This window comes from Vidua chalybeata, chromosome 13 (genome assembly GCF_026979565.1).
Source record: "Vidua chalybeata isolate OUT-0048 chromosome 13, bVidCha1 merged haplotype, whole genome shotgun sequence".
NCBI classification, from domain to species: domain Eukaryota; kingdom Metazoa; phylum Chordata; class Aves; order Passeriformes; family Viduidae; genus Vidua; species Vidua chalybeata.
Window position 1 is genome coordinate 6,891,273 of NC_071542.1, and position 14,684 is coordinate 6,905,956.

A 14,684-nucleotide genomic window follows, 5' to 3' on the forward strand; every position below is an offset into this window, starting at 1 on the left:
GATGGAAGTTCATTTGTGTGTAAAAAAATCTCAAGAAAAGATAGAGCTAAAAGAAACAAGAGTTGTGAAACTGAATATGATGAGGCCTGTTGGCCACGTGACCCTGGCTGTCTCTTTGAATCCTTTTTGCTTGTTAGTGACTGCCCCTTTCTTTCAGTTCAGGCACTCGTCTGTTTAGGCAAACAAGAGCTATGTAATCTTGTCTAGGATAGACAACTAGGAAAGCAGAAAGAACAAAAGTAACTTTTCCGTGAGAAACCACAGTTTGATCTTGAACAGGCTCTAGGAATTCAGAGAACAAAGCAGCTAATGCCTCTGCTACCAGGCAGAGTTCCTATAGCTTTACAAGAGGGAAGAGGTGTGGGGACTTTTTGGCAACTCACCCCATGCTCTGACTTCCACATTTGAGAAAAAGCAAAGGGTGCTGGTAGAATACATCATAGCAATACCCTTAGAAATTAGTAACAGAATGTGGAAAAAATCAGTTTCACTCGTGAGTCATGATTTCTCAACAGTGCATCTATTACACAATAAAATACTACCCAACATACCCTCATGAGCCTAGTTAATAACTGAGGAAACATTTTAACAGTAACAGAGAATTAAGGTACAATTATTTGAATATGATCTGATAATGACTGGTTTGTGGAAAGAAGGTTGGATATTGGCAACTCTTTCCAGAGAAGATTCCAACTGGAAATATATGATTTGCAAATAACCATGATCTGTACATTCCAATTGTATCAGAAAAGAAAGCATCTGAAATACATGGCTGTGGAAACAGAGATTTAAAAGCTCTTCTAATTGCTCTCCCTAATTTTCTGCGAATTTCACATTATGACCAGTGTTCCCCATTGTTGGCCCCAGGCCCTTTTCCCACTAGCACTCTTAAGTGTTCCTTATTGCTCCCTTCATGCTAAATTATATTGTGGCAGGTTGCCACAAGTTCTTCTAGCATCCTTGATTATCTAGCATCACAGTGATTATCAATAAATAGGAGAGTGGATTAGCAAAGGTTCATGATTAACGGGACACAGAAACGCATGAAGAGTGCAGGTAGCAGGATAACCTCCCTGCTCAGGGAATCTGTGTGGACAGACACATGAGATTTTGCAGCTAAACTATGCAGTGAATTATTGTAGAAGGTACATTTCATTCATTAGATGTGGAAATAATCTTGTGGTAAAAAGATTAAGAGTCTGCCATGCATTTTGGTGTTGCTTAGAATTTGTAGATATTTGTGGGTTGGTTTTGGTTTACATTATAGTTTCTTAGGTGATGTGTGTAAATGTGTATGTACCTTTACTCTTTAGAGATGGAAATTTGTTTTCCTCCTCCTTCCCACTAGCCACTGTCAGTGAAAATGATCTATTCTAATGTAAGAACTCAACTACCATGTATTAATTTTAGATGGCACCCCTGTGCCACATTGTGCTAAAGCCTGTCCTCATTGTATCTGGAGACTTTTTTGCTTTAAGACCTCTGACAGCAAAGCTTTTGACTAAATCCACAACAAAGCTCTGTTGAACACTCAGCAATCTGTTCTCCATTATCCAGCTGGACTATTCCTTTGGGTTGTGCCTGGAAGTTTCATTGCAACTATTTGGACCTAAACTAGACAACAGAATGGAAAGTAGACTTTGAGAAGGAAGAAGGAGCAAAGAAAGATTACTACTTTTATTCATGACAGAGGCACTTTTGTGTGTGCTCAGAAAGGGAGCAATTTTTAAATCCAGCTTTTCAAGGTGAAACTTTTCATGTTCTTTCAAATTTGGATCATACTTTAGCATATTTCTAGGGCAGTCCATCCCCCACTTTTAACAGAACAGCAAATCACTGCATTACATCCTGACTGTGCAGGTGGGAAGCTTTTCTGATGCTTTGTCCCAGTCTCACAACAAATCAACAAGGCAGGTCACAAACTGACTTTTAGCTGTGGCCCATGGTCCCTTCTCCTATCCCCCAGAGCAGACCTTTTTGTGAGGTGGAGCTTTGTGTTCCCCAGCATGGGCTTGCACTGAGCTGTTTTCCACCAGTGAGGTGATGAACTTGCAGGGAAGAAAATGTCCCAATACATTTTACCACTTGGACCTGGGTCAAATTTGCCTTGATTTCCCTGGTGTGAGTCAGAAATGGCTCAGTTACATTACTGTAAATTGGATAAGCCTTACTGGTGTCAGTGGAATGTCTGAATTTGGCCCATTGCTTTACTACTGTGCTATTAAAACAGTCAATCTTCTGGCTGCAAGGAATAATATTTAAAAAAATAAAGTTTACATATGTTGGGATGTGCTCTGGATAGCAGTGTAACAAGACAGAATATCAGACTTAATCATGTTTTGTGCCACAATGCTGACAGCATATGTGTGACAGCACTACAGAAAAAAACAGCCTCCTCATTATTCTCAGTGTGTTTTGCAGCACACCACAGCATCTGGGCAAGGAGACTCTCAGAACCATGTCAGGGCTGGAAAAAAAATGCCTGAAATGAGGTATAAAGATGAATAAAAAATTATTTCCTTGTTTTAGTTTAAAGAAATGTTGTTGGTTTTTTTTTAAAGCAGGAAGATAATTTGAAAAGATTTGCATCTAATGTGAACAGTTCCATGTATCCTCAATTAACATAAAAAATACATCAAAATTTATGATGAATTATGTGTCTCCTTGGTCCTGTTCACATTATACATACATCTGAAGTGGAACCAATGCCATTTATGAATAATTTAATTAAAACAAGTAGTATTTTTGTAGCATGGAAAACTGGAAACATTAATTAAATAAGGCTGACAATCATTAAATGCAATTTTAATTACTAGAAAATAGAATAATCAGCTGAACTGAGGCAAACAAGATAAGAAACTTTTTAGAAAGGAGTTTACAGCTGCTAGGGTGGAACTAACAGAAGAGTTAGCACAGTCAGTACTATGAAGCACATAATATTTTGAAATAAACCATTAAAGTAACCATAGGATCTCTTAATTCTGCATGTCTTTTGAATATTCTACAGCCCTCAGAGCTTCTCCCCATATTTTATGTTCCTGTTGTCTGCCAGCCCCACGGCTTAGCAGTAAATCTCCAAGCCAGCCCTTCTTCATAGTGGTGGCTGAGCAGTCATCAGGTGAAAATATGGAACAGATGATGCCCCTGGATCCTTGCAGGCATTTCTGTCCTGTTATCCCTCTCCTAGCTGTAGCTATCAAGGTCTGCTTAACAGTGAATAAAGATTCCTGCATCTTGCACTCTCCTGGGAGGAACTTCTCTGGCTTGTCACGCAGAAACCTTCTGGTTTCCTGACTGTCCCCTACTTTAAGATGGGGGCATTTTTTTCCAGCTTCTTCTCTGCTCAGGTTTTTACCCCTCACCCTGATGTGTTTAAAGAAAAAAAGAATACTTTTTGTACTATCAGGATAAGCAAAAAAGGTGTTGGAGCCTCCTCTTGTAAGATGGACTCAGCTTTCCCTTGCCTATTATTTCTCATTTGATTTCAGCTTTCTTTAATATTGGTACCAAAATTGTGCAAAGCTTTCTGTCTGGCTGTAGAGTGGAACACTTTTCAAACTGGGTCACCCTCTGCAAGGCTGAACTTTTACTCCAAGTTCAAAGTCAAAAGCATCAGAAAGCTCAGAGTTATCACCCTGAGGATAAAATGCACAGAGGTTTTAAACCATAAATGCATCTCTATTACTACAGCAAGCCAAAATGACACTGTCTGCTTTGCAAGTGACACTGCCTTTTTCTCTCAGTGTGTTAGTTTCTCTGCTTTTCAGTCTCTGGGTGCCTCAGTTCTAACTCCTCATATGAACTGAGCCAAGGAATGGGAACTGAGAGCTCAGCTTGGTGTTTTCCTTCCATGCTGCCCCTGCCCACTGGGATAGAGGAGTTTCCAGTTCTCTGGATCCAGAAATTGCAGCAGACCTACAAAACAAGCAAAAATGTGAATTGGGGGAGGAGGGGGGGCAAAATTCTGATCTCAAATTAGAAATGTGACAGACAAATTTTGACTGATTTACACTCTGAAGAAATGGAGTGTTTTAATAATAATTTTTTTAAGAGTTCGGATTTTTGAATATGGAATAATCATTAAATTAGATAAAATATTCGCCAGCTTCACCATTTTTTTTAAACGGTTTGAAATGAGAACGAAATGAAGAGGTAGTTTGATAAAAGCAATAAAACTCATGGACCAGCCAAAAAAATTCTTCGTGAGGTGCCACCTTGTGCCTGCGGAGCGCCATGGCCGAACCTGTGCGCAGGGCGGGGCCGGGCCGGGGCCGGGCAAATGCCGTAGAATTTGGGTGGGAAAAAAGCCGGAATAGGGCTCCAAAAATCTCTGTGTTAGCTGGCACCTGTCTCTCAGAACACAGCATCCCGGAAAGGGAAGACAAGTATTCTTAAAACAGTTAAACCTAGTCTTTCTCCCTCAGAAGTGGTGCATTTGAACAGGCTTGGGAGGGGCCAGTTCTGATTTCCCAGCTGTCCCACGTGCTCAGATGGCGTTTGTGAGCCAGCGTCGTTCCTTCCTTTCCTTCCTTTCTTTCCTTTCTTTCCTTTCGCCTCCCTCCCTCCCTGCCAGCCCGCAGGAGTGCGAGCAGTGCCCGCACGGGGACTGTGCCCAAGGGCGCTGTAAGGACTGAGCCGCAGGGGCATCAGCCAGCACATCTCGGCACACATGGACTGATGAGCTGTTCCAACACTCACCTGCAGCGACGGTGCTGCTTCTCTCACCAGTGCACAGAGCGGTGGAATGCTGCCGGGAATGGGAATGCTGCTCATCTTTGTAGTCTGCCGAAAAAACATTTTCTTTTGGGTTTATTAAAAATTAATTTTTATGGTTTTGTTTTTAAAGCATTTAGCACAAATTTGGCTGCTCTTGGCATTTTCTGTGTGTATCAAAGTTTCCCTTCTCTTTTTATTTTGTGATTTGTATTTTCTAGAAAATAAAGTTTTTTTAATGAAATTCCAGCCTCGGGGAATACAAGAAGAGTAGAATTTGGTGACATGAAGTGCTGAATTAGTACAAATTTCAGAAATATCTGAAATGTCTCCTTAGTTTGAACATATGGGATCTTTATTAGGTTTTATTTCATTCTATATACATTAGTCAGTTCAGAGTAACTTCAGCAGTGGCAACTTACCATTACTAAGCCACATTTGCCAGGAGCACTGATGTTTGTATGCTGTCAAGAGAAGAAGATGGATATACCAGGGCTGTTAAACAACTAAAAATATGACTATCACTTATTAAATTTGCTGCTTATGTATAACATAACTATATTTGTCTTGAAGATAGTTTCTATAAGAAAACGCACGACTTTTTTCCTAGAAACCAAAATATTATCGAACAACCTTGCATACTAAGGATTACATTAAAATTTCTGGTGGTTTACATGGTACATCTCTTATTTTAAAAAAGTAGTATTCCCATAGTGAGTTTCAATGTTAGTCAGTAACGTCTGACAGTAAGTTTTAAGGACAGAAAATAGAGCTGTGCCTTTATATGGACAGAGAGCTGATTTCTTGATAGTACTGATAAGCTTGTATTTGTACAGAATTTATCAGTAATTAAATCCAGACTTTGGCTCAGTTTTAAATGTTTTATGCAACTGTGAATCCATGGCGTTTTGGAGGTAAGAATGTAGGAATCAGAAAAACACCCACTCTGCAGAAATGAGAATCCAACTTCTGTGGACTTCTGTTTGCAAGTGTGAGTCCAAGAGAGATTTTGGTTTTCCACATTCCCATTCTTCCCCAGCTCCTTCTCTTTCTCTCTGATACTCATCCACTGTCAGATTATAAATGGAAACAAAGGCTTCATGCTGAGTCTAAGCAAATGCCCCAACCCCTGTTCTTCAAGAAGTCTGGGCAGGATTTTAATTCTTGGCTCTGTCCCATAGTTTGGTGTGTTTGAGTGTGAAGTGACCCATTCACTTTTAACAAGTGCTATGAACACAGGGCAAGGGGATCAGTTTGCAAAGACTACCTACAGAATGTGCTATTGTGGTGGCCAGAGAATAATCTAAGGCTGGAAAACACAGAGAAATCACTTTCTAGTTTACCAGAAGTCGTTTAAATATTGCTGTAAAGCAGAAATTCAATGACTACTGTGTTAAGCAGAAATTCAATGACTACTGTGTTAAGGACTCAAAGCATGCTGGCAAATTGCCTGATAGGGCAAGTAAGGACATCTCACAATCCAGGCTTCACAATCCATCTTAAACAAGAGGGAGCAGCAATTTCTTGCTTTCTGTCATTTGGTAAATATGCAGTTCTCAGATGTAACAGTACTAAGTATTTTATTGAAACTTTCAGACATCAGCCTGCACTCTCCATATGTTCAGGGTTTTACAAGCTGTTTCCATGACAAAATGAGATTGATTCTGGAGCCAGATAGTTAATTGGTTAAGTCCATTTTATTTACCAAAAAAGGTAGGCAAAATACTGTTTTCTTCAATACAGTAGACAGATTTCTTTTTTATGTTTCCAGACCTTCTTTTCCAAAAACTACTCTGTTTATAAAGCTTTCTCTGAGGAAGATGGTTCCTTCACTAACTTCTTGTTGTTGTTTGTTGTTTCTGGTTTTCTTTCTTAATTACATTTCATTCATTAGGACAAGAAGATTTTTTTTGCCATATAGAACAACCTTTTAAATCCAACCTTTTAAAAAACTGTTCATTTCTGCTGTCTTCTGTAAGAGTGAAACTCTTAGGTCGCCTATATTTTGCATGAGATACTAAGCATAGATCAATAGAGAGAATAATGTCTACTCTCTGTATCATTCATGCACATGTTGGAAAGTTGCTATAATCAGGAGAATGTGTTAGTGATTTTTGTTGTTTGGTGGGTGTTCTCTTTTTTCCTTCAGGATGAGTAAGACAGGAAATACCTATCCATCCCCTGACCAAGTGGTAAACTAGAATATGCTTCACAAAGGGATAAGTATTATCCAGGAGTTTTATGGAGGGAAAAGCTGTTTGTAATGAAAGGATCAGGACACTATCTGGCCCAGCTGCAGTTACTCTTCAGAAGCGGAAATTGCTCCGTGTATTTAAATTGTCACATCTTCATAGATCCACTAAAAGAAATTATATTTTAGATGTGCAGCTAAAGTCCACACATTTTAAATTGTGTTAGTTGATGCTGAGAATCAACATTTGAGTTGTTCCCTGACATTTTGGTGGCAGCAGCTCACTTACATGACAGTAGAGCCAGTGAAAGAGATCAGTGCAGGGGCCCGGGGCCGTGCCAGGCTCTCAGTCACCTCGGTGGAGGTAACGTGCAGGGCTCTGCCTGCGCACACAGCCTTTCTGTGAGAGGGGCTGCTGGACAGGAGAGGCACCTGCCTTCTGTGTGGCTTAGGTGGGCTGTGCCACTGCTGCTATTGGTATCCAAAGCAGCTGAGAGAAAACCTGGACTGCAGCTCCTGCAGTCACACTTCTTGTGGGCATTGTGGAGGAACCAGGACGGAGCAGCTGCCACTTACCTGCCCTTCCTAAGCAGCAGCGCTGCATCACAGCCTGCGTTTAGCAACTGCTGGGAGACAGGGACAGCAGGTACAGCAACTTAACTTTAAAAAGCACAGTTATGTGTGAAAAGCCATCTTATTTCCCATTCAGAAAAAGAAATGAGAATTTCCTAATTGCTGAATATTTCTTGTGGAGCAAATCTAAACATAAATCACCCCATAATTGATCACAGTGGTGTAATTGCTATTGTGGAGAGGTTAATTTTGGATTATTTAAAACTGAAATCATCTACCCTCTTTGACTTTCCAGGGCTTTATAACCAGCAGACACAGAAGTGAATTTCAGGGAGGTAATTTTTCACCCATGCTGTTTTCTGTGAAGCCCAGATCAAAGCCTGCTCTGGAAAATGGAGTAGGCCAAAGCCGCAGTACCAGCTAAGGTCTTTTCTCAACCCCTTTTTACAAAGTCCGCTTTGAACACTTTTTTACCTCATCTTTTTTACCTCATCTTTTTCAGTGTGGGGCACTGGAACAGGTTTTCCAGAGAAGCTGAGGATTCTCCATCCCTGGAAGTGTTCAAAAGCAGGCTGGAAGGAGCTCTGAGCAACCTGGTGAAAGGTGCCCCTGCCTATGGCAGCTGTTTAGAACAAGGAGATCTTTGAGGCCCCTTCCAACCCAAACCATTCTGTGATTCTATGAAATACAGAACATTATTTACCATTCTGGTGAGCAGTATTGTATCTTCAGACTGCTTCTGAAGAATGTCTCCGTGACTTCTGGAGCTATAACTTTGCCCTGCAAAATTTGAAAAGAATAAGTACTCTGGTGTTTTTAGTTTTTAAATCAGTACCTGATGCTCCAGATAATCTAAGTTCTGCATAAGATACTTCTTTTTCAGTAATTAATAATGGACTGTGATATCTAACTGGCTGTTAGAAATCCATTAATTGAAGTAAAATGGTTACACATTTATCTTAAAATTTAGGGAAAAATAATGTATATCTTGGCAGAATTTTAAATAATTAATTCTGTAAAAGAAAAAAGGGAAGACAGAGAGTATAATCATTCCTTTAAACTGACCTCTCCTGGAAAGTTCTTTGCATCACCATTCAGCTGATTGGAACTGTGTGGGAAGAAAGTTTTTATTTAGAAAGGTGCAGCTGAAGGCTCAGTTTATGTGCTGATAGGTGTGTAGTTTTATTGAAGTGAAGGCAGCAGCTTCTTAGACCACTGTAGCTCATGTTATTTCCCAAAGCCTACAGAAACCCCTCCATCTTCCACCCACTGTGTGCATTACAGATCAGGGAAAGCAAACAAAAAGTGCCTTCAAGTGGTCAAATCCTGCAGTATTTGTTTGCAATAGATGGCCAGCTCCACATCTCCCAGCATAAGTTATTAAAATTATATAAGATTATATGCTCCCAAGTAAGGAGCACCCAGTTCTTCACAGGTCTGCCACTGGCTCCAATGATAATCTACAGAAGGCCACACTATATGAGATTTTCCTGCTCTTTTTTTCTAATTCAAATGGAAAAAAATAGTTCGTAATGAATATAAATGTTTCTGTGGATTTCAATGGTGTTTAAATTAGGAGCTTGTTGTGTAATCAAATTCAGTGAGGATGAGAAGACACATGGTAAGCAAAATGGTTTTGTCTATAGCACAAAGACTGAATTAGATTTTAAAAAGAAAATCTGGTTGGCAGTTATGTAAGACTGTTTTATGGTGTTTGTTTATGACTTGGGAAAGGAGCAGAGTTTGGCAAGGAAATGTTTTGTCCTAAATCCTGGCAAGCATATTCATATGCCAAAAATGCTGTTTTGTCTACTTTTCATTTTTCTGAATTCTGTAGACAGCAAAAAATTCTCAGAGGTGTTTATGGACATTTATTCTGTTGTGACAATGTAGATTCACCATGCGAATATGAAATCCAAGGATTACAAATTAGGTATTGCAGCTATTTCACATGTACATGTTGGAAACTTAAAAGTATTCTCAGTATGCATTCTGAAGAGAAAAATGCACAATTCAGTAGAAATGCTGTCTTGATTTTCCTTTCACTTATGTGAGTTTTGCATTAGTGTAACCTTAATCCTTTCATTGGGCTTACTCCTGATTCATCACATTGCAAATCAAAACAGCATCAGGTCTATATGCTTTTGCAGACTTTCACTGATTTTTGGTAGGTTGCTGACCTAATTTCAGAGCCATAATCTTAGGAGAATACTAATAAAATTATCATTTTCAAAAGTGTCTCAGTTCCTTAAAGACATTTTGCATAACTTATTTGGCACCTTGGCTGTTTGGTGCTGTGGGTTACAGTCTGCTGTAGACTAATACAAATGGTCTGCAAGGAGGTGGAAATTAGGGCTTTTTAGAAATTTGAAATTGTATTTACCAAAGATGATTTTCTTAACTGCCTTTGCAAATACATCAAGAGCCTCATGATAATGAGACTAAGCCTTACCATGGTTTTCTAGATGGCCATAAGCAGAAGCTGAATTGAAGCAATTTTGTCTCTCCTCGAGCACCTGTAGCAAAGTTCAGTGAGAATGACTCCTAAGGCAGATCTACATAAACAGTTTTAAACGCCTTCCCATACACTGTATGAACAGCTGCCCCCAAGAATATAGCACCAAAGTTATCAGAACAGGTATTTCTAAACTATCACTACTTACATTATATTTTTGTTTTATGTTCTTAAGACATGAAAGAAAAAGTCCAAATTCATAGTATAATAGGGGCTGAAAGAAATAACAGGTCCTTCACAAGCAGTGCAAAACTTTGTTAGAACATTTATACTTCAAATCCTAACAGCATTTGGGGGACATCACATGTAGGTTAGATAGTTCACAGTCTGAGGTCTAAAGAAGCTGGCAAGTATCCTTTGAAGATGGTTTTAGTGCATAACACATCTCAACTAACCAGGCTCAGGGGCACAGGAATTTTATGAAGTCCTGGCTGCTTCTTCACCACTTGAGTTGCAAGAGCATTTGCAGTGTATTTCATACTGATGGGCAGTGAATAATTCTGTCCTCTGCTGTAGAATTCAGTCTCTAGTAGTGATTTTGTAGTGAGAAATGTCCAGCCTTTAGTATGCAACAGTGAAAATTATATGCGCAAGTATTTTAACAGCTTGTGTAGCAGGTGGCAAATGATGTGTAGGAAGGTTTGTTCTCTTGTCAACGTATGTGCTAAATACTAACTGGTTCCCACCTTTTAAATATGAAATACTAAATAATGGAATTTAAAGAAATAGAAGCTCTTAGGAAAAATGTGCTTTTGTGTAATATATGCCTCATATTTCATTATGCAATGAGGATACACCTCAAATGTCAAGACTGCACTTAAAATTCATTCTTCACTCCCACACAAGGTATCAACTTGGACTCCATGTGAATCCAAGGGCTTTCAAACATATTTTGAAAAACATTGGCTGGCCAACTGTCTGTAAATAGCAAAGGAATTGAGTAACACATCAGTAGTAATAAAACTCCTATCAAATATTTGTATTAATCAACTTTAAACTTTAGCAAGTACACTAGTCCTGTAGTGGAATCCCTAATAATTACTTTCTACTACATGGACAGGAATTATGAAAATAACTTTTAGTGCATGGTCTAAATATTTTAGTACCAGTAAATAAGAAATGTAGCAAACAGAAGAAAGTACAACTCAAGAAGCCATACCTCTAAATTGAGTTTATGATGAAATAATTTTGTATCAAAGTAAATTCTCATGCATTTCCAAAGGGAAAAAGAAACAGCCCACATCCCGATTCTGTAATGGATTATAAATGGAAAATTCTGAAATTAACATTTCAGAATTGCTTGTGTTAAAAATTTAAAGCAATTCATCATTGTATAGAGAATACAGAGTTTCTAATAAGTTCTTTTACAAAACATTGAATGCAGAAATCATTCAACGAGAGTGTTTGCTAATCCCCAAAATGTGCCTGTGTGAGCTACACCATAGAGGTGTGCCTGTTTCAAGCCCTGTTTCCTGCTCTTCCTGAACACTCGTTTGGATTTCCTGGACTGACTTTGGACACAACTTTCTCCTTGCCTTTGTCTGGCAGTGTCTGGCCCATTGATGGAACAGCCACTGTCCCACAGCTCTGCTGTGCAGGCCCCAAGAAGCTGCCATGGGGCCCAGTCCTGTCTGCACTGTGGCTGCTTACAGCTTTCTTCACTAAGCATCCCTTCTCTTACTGCTGACAGGAGATTCTCAGAAAAGACTTAGGGAATTTCTAGAAAGCTGGAAAAAAATAATTGAAAACGGGGAGAGAAGTACTGGAAAGCACCAGGAATATCCCCAGAAAGCAGCATGTGAATTCCTAGAACACTCTCTGAAAATTGTCTAGGAAAAATTCCCAGAAAACAGACAGGACGTTCCTAGAAAGTATTTGAATTTCTAAAATGTAAGGGAACCTTTAGAAAGTAGTGGGAAAATTTGTAGGAAGCAGTGAATGAAATGTTAGAAAGCAGAAGGTGAAATCCTAGAAAGCATGAGGAATATGGATAAAATGGACTGATGTAATTACCAGAAAACCCTAGGAGAAATCAAGAGAGCTCTTCCAGTGTTAAGGGTTTTGCTGAAAGCTGCAGGAAAAGTGCCAAAAAATACCAGCATCGTTTAAAGATCCAGTTATCCTTTTAAATCTTCAGAAAATATAGTTTTTATACCTTCAAGCACCATGTCTTGCTTGTTTTGAAAACTTGATGCTTCCTTCTGGCCTTAAACAGTCTTCCTTTTTATTGTCGTATTGCTAATGTTCTCTCTTTCATCATGAGGAATTGTAATTTCACAGTCAGCAGCTTGTGGTCTTAGATGAAGGAGAAGAAATTGAACATCAAGAAAAAAATAACCTTGCTGTCATCCAAATCTTCTTAATAAATAAATAACAAGGAAGAAGGAAAAAATACAGCCTCTCAGAAGACTCAGTGAGAGTTTTCCATGAGAAGTTACTGATTCTTAGTGAATCACATCAATCTATTAAAATATACTCTCCCTTTTTCAGTGTATAATACCCTGGCTTGCATACAAAGTACATGACTAGTCTGATTTTAAATTATTTAGGAGGATGCCAAAAGAGTAGTCATGTATAGATACATCTGAAGGGAAGATGAATCTCCAAAGTAGTGCCTGCCAAGACCTGAATATTTGTGTCTATTTCTATGCAAGTTCATCCCTGCCTTTGCTATCCAAACTCCTGTTGGCTGAAATGTTTTTCCCTTTATTCCTGCATGACTCAGCAGCTTGGGCTCCCTACCCCATCTCTGCCAGGCCCTGCTCTTGCTTGTGCTGTTCCAAGCACGAGTTTCCCTGGTGTGGCAGCACATTTCTCTCTCTCTCTCAGGATTTTTCATAGAGCAGCACAGAGAGAAAGAAAGAGAAAACAATTTCTATTTCTGCTCCATGTTTTTCCCATGTGGAATGTGTTTGGAGAATTGTTACCTGGGGTGATTGATTGATTGGATTCTGGTGAGGATTGTTTGAGCCTGATGGCCAATCCAATCTGCCTGTGGCTGGACTCTGGAGAGATGGTCAAAAGTTGTTAGTAGTTAGATATGGTAGTTAGAGAAAGTAGGTATGTAGGTTTAGTATCTTCCTTTATATAGCATATTAATGTATTATACCATAGTTATAATAAAGAAATCATTCAGCCTTCTGAACTGATGTTGGACATCATCATTTCTTCCCACTGGGTTCGCCTGCATTTTACAATACCCTGGCTCAGTTTACCTGTCTGCTTTCCCTTTTACCCAGAGCTCCCCAGCCACTGGGGAACACTGGGAGATTTGGGAGCCAAAGCGCTGAGTACCTGGGGATAACTAAACAGGAGGATACCTCCTTCAGGGAGAAATCCATTTCAATAGGTTTTGTACCTGAGCAGGCCCTGCAGGTTATGCTGATGGGAACATTTCATAAATACATATTTATTGGCAAATCTGATAATCATATTTTCATACCAATGATGGATGAATGCACCATAGGGCTTGACCTGGCTATAAGCTTTTAAAATATTGGCCATATTGAATAGTTAGAAGCAAGCATATGAATCTCTTGGGGCATATTCCTTCTAGATAGGAAGTTCTCCATTATAAATGGTTTAAATGCTTTAAGGCACCAGACTTTGAATTTAACTTTTATAGCAAATGCATCTGGTTAATGTTAAATTAAAACACCCCAGGAAATCTATACTTTTCACTGTATTTTTTATTTCTGCAAATTTTTGGAGAGCATCCATTGCTCTAAAATCAAGTTAATTGGAAACAGAGTAAGAAGCATGAACACAGTCCCAGCAGAACATTCTCTGTATGATGCCGAACTGTTAATTTTTATTATTTTTTCTAAGACACTGTCCAGATTCCCATCCTGTGAAATCTTCAGCTGCCAGATGAAGGCACAGTCTTTTACACTGAATCTCATCTTTTTTCCAAAGATTATTCCTCTTCAGCAAATACTATGTAAACATAGTAAGTCAAGTTGACATGAAGCTAAATCTGTGCTCTGGTGACTTGGGGCTTTGGCCTGCATTTGCAAGGTTTTGGGGACATTCAGAGTTCATCTAAGGCCACAGATCTCTGTTGATTCACTCATCTATGGCCCATGGAATGTGTTTCTCTAAAAAAAATTACAACCTACCAGGCAGGTCTGTTGCCTCTCTGTGATGGTTCAGTGATGCTGAATTCTGACCCAAGGCTTTGTAGATTGCTCCCAAATTTAATAATAGGATAACTCACTACATGAGACCATTTTCCCCACTGCAGATTTGTGTAGTTTTGTCAAAACATTTTCCTGCTTGGCTGAAATTTGGCTGAACTTCTTTCAGCAGAATGGGGCCCAACATGTTTGCCCAGAAAACAGCATAGCAGCATCAACAGCAGGCAACCGTAGCTAAGGATACAGAGAATTTTAAATTTACTAGAATTTAGAATTTACTTAAATCACTGAGCTTGCTTTCAGTGGTAATAAATATCTCTTGGTTATTTTTTTCCTCCTTTGGGTGAAATTGCTTTTTCTACACTGAAATCTTTTGCCAGACTAGATATATTGGTTTTAAGTTCAACAAATACAGGTTACCTGCCAGCATAGCGAGGCCAGCTCTAGCTCTAATGTTGTGCACACCTTAAGCACAAAGGTAACCAGCTCTGTGTGCTCAAACTGGTGCTGGGGTATTTTGCTCAAGGCAAATTCAGGCAGAAAAACAAGCCTGTGG

The 14,684-nt window shown here is 39.2% G+C and overlaps 1 protein-coding gene across 1 annotated transcript in view; it reads left to right on the forward strand.

The window, feature by feature from the left end:
* ALDH1A2 (aldehyde dehydrogenase 1 family member A2) overlaps positions 1-14,684 on the forward strand; it is a 186,125-nt gene that overhangs the window by 68,760 nt on the left and 102,681 nt on the right. The gene's annotated exons all lie outside the window — the stretch shown is intronic.